This window comes from Lactuca sativa, chromosome 3 (assembly GCF_002870075.4).
Source record: "Lactuca sativa cultivar Salinas chromosome 3, Lsat_Salinas_v11, whole genome shotgun sequence".
Taxonomy (NCBI): Eukaryota; Viridiplantae; Streptophyta; class Magnoliopsida; order Asterales; family Asteraceae; genus Lactuca; species Lactuca sativa.
In genome coordinates, this window is record NC_056625.2 from 319,229,287 (window position 1) to 319,235,473 (window position 6,187).

The window sequence follows — 6,187 nt, forward strand, 5'->3', positions numbered from 1 at the left end:
AAAGGGACGAAATCTAGGGCAAGATACCCTTCTCCGCTCTCTCCCATAATCATCCTTTCACCTACTGTGTTTGTGAGCCATTAAAGGTACTACACTTGTGGTACTTGCTTTCAAGAGCTAATGAAATTCAAGGAACTAGTTGTTATTGCTATATAACAACAAAAGGTATGTATTCTATTTTTATATATGAATTTCGAAAATAATAGTAGCATGCCAGGTTTCTTTTTTGTGTTCATAAAGTTGTATAACTAATATTGAAAACATAGATCCAACTCTAGGGTTGCATGCACACATAAGATTGTTTGTATAAAACCCATTAGTGGTATCAGAGACATTGGTTTTTGTTGTCAATTAGCATTATTCTAATGTATGAACTTGACAAATTAGGGTTTATTGCTAGTAAACCCTAGGGCTTGGTAATTTTCGCAATTAGGGTTGCAAAACCCTAGTTGACGATTTTTTGATAGGGTTTTAAACCCTTTCCTTAGCCTCCAAGATTTTGAAATCTAGTGTCATCCAACCCTTGGATTTCGAAATTGCTCATTCCCAAGGTTAGATCCTAAATTTTAGGGATTTGGATAATGCCATATCTTGTAATTATCCTTTAAATGTTTAAATTTGGTAATTAAAGATTCTGATTTATCCCATCCCATAATTTCGATTAAATTAATTGTTTAATTTAAAAGATATCCTTACCAAAATAAAAGATAATTGTCAAATTAATTAGATAATCATTTCCTTATGTGATAAACTTGATTTATTTGAATTATTTGATAGATTATTGATATTGCCATATTTATACCTATTTTTAGGCAATATTTAAGTACATTTTTATTAATAAGTTGATAAAATGTTTAGAATAATGGTACTTATGACTTTAAATTTTTATTTTCAGTCAATTAAAAGGATTTTCGAAGAGAGGGACCAAAAGTGACAATATGTAGAACATGGGAGACTTGAAAGACAAGAAAAGAATAAATCCACGAAAGATACTGAATTCACGACGTGGCAAAGTCGGCCACGACGTGGCATGAGGGTTCTAGAAGATAAAGGTCGCGATTCGAAGGATTCCTTGCCCGATATGCATAACTTGAAGCCCACGACGTGGCCTGGATAGCCACAACGTGGCGCGGGGTTTTGAAGTCTATTTAAGTGTTCCTGATTATTACGAAAAGAAGAACCTTTTGGCTGAAGGAAAGAGTTCCAGGAGACGATTTGGAGCGAAAGAAAGGCTCTGGAAGAAGGTTTTCAACACCAAAAAGCATAAAGGTCTATATTTTAGTTAATTAAGAACATGTTTTTTTATTACTTCAACTTGTGTTGGTTTATTAGTTGCTATGATGAGCAGCTGAATCTAGCTACTCTTGTTTAGCTAGATGAAGCTTCCAACTTATGAATAGTTCAATGTTTATGGATTAAGTTTAGTTGGTAAAAATTGCTTGTGTTTGATTTGTATAACCTAGCATGCTATTGTTTGATTCTCTAATTGCTTGATTGCATGTTCTATGTAGCTTAGTGACCATTAATTGCATGAATTTTTTTTACCTAATGATTTAGTGAACATTAAATTGTTAGAGCTAGGATTGACCAATCTTAGTTAGTAATTAGAGTAAATAAGCTTAGCTGTGCTAGAGAACGTGTATTGTGACTATTATTGCGTTTATATTACAAATCTTACATAGCATATTTACATTCATAATTAGTTATGTGTTTAATTATGTGTGAACATACATGGTTTGACAGGAATTAGTTAATTATTGGTAAAGTTAGAGCTAAATTACTAATACGACTAAAAACCAACTTAATAATCCGTAATCATTAGCTAGCCATAAGGAAGAAGTGGATTCAAACTAAACAAGAGTGTGTTTTTACATATTGAATTTGATTTAAGTTCATCTGATCTTGTAAAATCAGATAAAACCCCTTTTAAACTTGTTAATAATTAGGTTAATTTAATATAAGTAAATTAATTAGTAACACCGTTCCTTGTGATCGACACCCAACTTACCCAAGCTAAACTGTAATCTGACTAGGTACATTGCCTATAAGTGCATCGTTAGTTAAGTTTGTTAGGTTATAAATATTAAAATTAGTGGGTACTTTTGTGCACATCAAGTTTTTGGCGCCGTTGCCGGGGAACGACTTAGTTTTTAGCATATTTATTTGCATTAAATTAATCGATCCTTCTTGTGGAGTAAAAACCACAAAAAGTTAATTTTTCAGCAAAATAAATTTTTTTTGTCAGTCACAGAGTCCACGACATGGCCAGGTACCTGCCACGACGTGGACATTTAAAAAACTAGATTTTTAGTTGTTAGTTAGTTTTTCTTATTTTGGTTCAGTTTTACGTTTTTAGTTTAGCAAGTTGCAGGAGTTCATGACAAGAAGCTCAAACACACCCTTGGTGCCACCACTTAAAGATCCCGTGTCCGCAATTCACAAGAAAAAGACGCCCTTACAAGAATTGAAGTCATATTTTTCTAGGAAGTCGGGAAAGAAGACAGGAGAGTCATTTTCATCCTTGAGGCACAAGAGCAATCTTGAGCATTTGGATCATACGCCCGTCCAAACCGAGTCTGAAAGCGATACCGAGCCAGAATTTGAAGAACACACAAGCGAACCCGAGAACGAGCCAAGGAATGAGATGGCAGCAATTGAAGAGATGTCCATGGGAGCTTACAAGAAGCGGATCCGAAAAGATGTGGGTCCCGGTTTAGTCCAACCCGCAATACCCGCCACTGCCACATTCGAGTTGAAGGGGCACATATTGACTGCACTGAAGGACATCCCATTTTTCGGGAAAGATCATGAGGATGCTTTTAAGCATCTAGATGAAGTCAACGACATTGCAGATTACTTCAATATCCCAAATGTCAACAGAAACATAGTCTTGCTTAGGATGCTTCCCATCACTTTCAAAGGAGCTGCTAAGGAGTGGTTAAAAGCACTTCCACTGGGTACAATTACCACTTGGGCTCAAATGCGTGAGCAATTCCTGGACCAGTTTTGCCCGCCATCCAAGATAGCCAAACTCAAGAAGGCAATAGCCAACTTTGAGCAACAGCCGGGGGAGTCATTATACGAAGCATGGGAGCGGTACAAGGGCTTGCTCAGAAATTGCCCTCAGCATGATCTAAATGTGCAACAAGAGATGTCAATCTTCTATGATGGGGTCAACGTTATGACAAGACAACTCCTTGATTCTCAAGGACCTTTGACAAAGAAAAATCCAAGGGAGGTCAAGGAGCTAATTGAAGAATTCGCTAAGCACTCTCGTGAATACCACAACCCTAGGCAAGATGGAATCAAAGGCGGTGGAGGGGCCCAAACTAAAGAAATAGCAGCAGTAATGGCCATGCTGAATAATATGGATCGAAGGATAACACAAATGGACCAGTTGATACATGCCATAAGAGTGGGTTGCGAGAGATGTAGTGGTCCACACTTGACCAAGGACTGCAATGTAGATGAGTTTGGGAACAGAAAAGCTCAAGTGTGCTACTCTAGTGGGGATAAGTTTGATGTGGACTGGAGGAATCCGAAGAAGGAGTGGCTGCCATATGAAGAGTATAAGAAGCAAAAAGAAGAGAAGTATAGGCAGACAAGTCGAGGCTTTTATCAAAAGGAGCAGCCACCAGCCGAGAAGAAACCCGACCTAGAGACCATTTTGATGAAGTTTATGGAAGCTTCGGAAAAGAGACACGGTGCCACTGATTCTGCTATTATGGAACAACAAACTTTAATAAAGAATCAGCAAGCCTCCATCCATAACCTTGAAGTACAATTTGGTCAACTAGCCACTTTAGTTCATGAAAAATTGTCCCCGAAGAATCCCGAAGTAAAGACCCAATCTCACATAATGGCCATCGATACTGAAGAAGAAGCAATCTCTGAGTTCCTGGAGGCATTTGAAGAAGAACCACAACAGCCCGATCCAAAACCCAAGAAGTCAAAGATCGAAAGTGAAAAAGGTGCTGAAACAGCATCGCCATGACATGGCACTCCTCTGGCCACGACGTGGCACATGTTTGATCAAAAAGTCTTTGACCCCGTTCAAGCTTATTGTTGGGTTTTGAGCATTCTAACACTCCTATGGTGTACATGCAACCCTATAAACCTTGGATCTATGTTTTCTCTATTATACATGCAAATAAGAATTTTCCAAGGCTTTAATCCTAACTAGCATATTATGAAGTTCTTATACTACAAAGTTCTAGTTAGATGACATACCTTTTGATGTAGCTTGATGTCTTCAAGCTTTAAGAGCTTAGCCCCAATAGTGTGGAAGCCTCAAGTGGAATCACAAATCACCAAAACACCTTGGAAGACTTTAGAGAATATGGATACTTGGTTCTCTCTAGTGAAATCGGCTAGCCCTTCTTAGTGTACCACACTAGTGCCAATTTCACCAACCAAGGACATCTTTATATAGTATGGAGACTAGGGTTAAACCCATGACCTTTCATTTCATATGATCCATGGGTTAAAGACTCCATGGACTATCCATGAAAGCTTAGCCCAACCTAAATTAACTTGGCCCATTCCATATATATAAGAGTCCATATTTAATTAGTTCATTTTGATCACTTAATTAATTATAAATTAATTATTGATCAATACTAATTAAATAATATGATTAAATATTAATATATTAGAACTTATAATATATTAATATAAATCATAAATATACTATTCTCAAAAGACTATCCATATAAATTGTGTCGGTGAAGTGCAACCCAAATGGACCATGCCGGGTCGGGTCAAGTACATACCAAATATAGTTATGGACTTAGACATTAATCAAACACTTATCAGCCACCTTTGCCATTTGCACCCCGAGCTGCACTTAGTTTACTGGAGCAGCAGCATATAGAGTTTGTAAAGCATGTGAAGGGGATCCCGATTAATACTCCCTTTGTCGAGTCCTTATCCAAAACTCCCGAGAACCAGAAATTACTGCAAGATTTGATAGACACTCGCAGGTAATTAAAGAAGCAGTCTAAGGTGGTTCTAAGTAAACAAACCTCAAAAGCCGTGTTGGGAGAGACACCAGAAAAGATGGGGGATCCTAGATGCCTCACTCTTCCGTGTGAGTTTGGTAATAAAATGAAGGTTATGCGTTAGCCGATTCTGGGGCTAGCAATAATTTGATGCCTTTTTCATTTTATCAAAAATTAGAAATTCAGAAGATGAAGGCTACAAAAATGAAGATTCACATGGCGAATCGTTCAGTGACACAACCCCGGGGCATCGTGGAGGATATTTTGGTGAAAATTGGAAAATTTGTTTTTCCAATAGACTTTGTAGTTTTGGATATGAAGGAAGATCCCGATGTTCCAATAATCCTTGGTCGTCCATTGCTTAACACTGCTGGAGCTCTTGTTGATATTCGTGAATCTAAGCTCACCTTGAGGGTTGGAGATGAATAAAAAGTTTTTGGAATACAAGATGACTTCCAAGAGGATCATGTTCAAGAAGAGGTGTTCACAATTAATGAAGACAATGAACTAGAAGAACTAGAAAAGCTTATGGAAGAAGAGATCAAGGCAGTTCATCAAGTCAAAAGAACATAACCGAGGGCATCTGTTCCATATTTGATTGAAGTCATAGCTTACAAGAGTTAGCCTTCTTGGGTGAGCAAAGAGGATGAGGAGATGACAAGTGATGAAGAGGAGGTCACTTCAAGAGTGACAAAGCCGGTGGTGAAAGAGGAGGAGGATGCTATGGAGTGCAAGGAACAAACTAAGGGCACAAAATGCAAGCTTGAAGAAGAGGGAAAAGCTAAAAAGGAGAATTCAAAGAAGGCATATAAAAGGCGAGTTCAAGCTTACAAGAGGCGATTCAAGGAACAAAAGATCTTAGTGGTGGACTCTTCAGAAGATTCAACATAGAAGGCACGGAGTCCATCTCAAGACTCCAAGAAAAAGAAGCGCTTCTCGGGAGGCAACCCGAGCTTGGTTTGCATTTTCTTTTGTTTTAATTTTTTTTTAGTTTTTAATTAGGAAAGATATCAACTCATCATCCAATAACTGATACTTAGCAAAGAATTAGTTGTGGTAACTTTAATTAATAAATAAGATGCAAAGTAGTAAGTTAAAATGTATGATTTAAATATATATATATATATATATATATATATATATATATATATATATATATATATATATATATATATTTGCAATCAGGC

At 37.2% G+C, this 6,187-nt stretch overlaps 1 non-coding gene across 1 annotated transcript; it reads right to left on the reverse strand.

Annotated features, from left to right (window-relative positions):
* Positions 1 to 3,028: 3,028 nt before the first annotated feature.
* Positions 3,029 to 3,135, reverse strand: LOC111915243 (small nucleolar RNA R71). The gene has a single exon (XR_002858108.1). It is a non-coding gene; the product is annotated as a small nucleolar RNA R71 (small nucleolar RNA).
* Between the last annotated feature and the right edge of the window lie 3,052 nt (positions 3,136 to 6,187).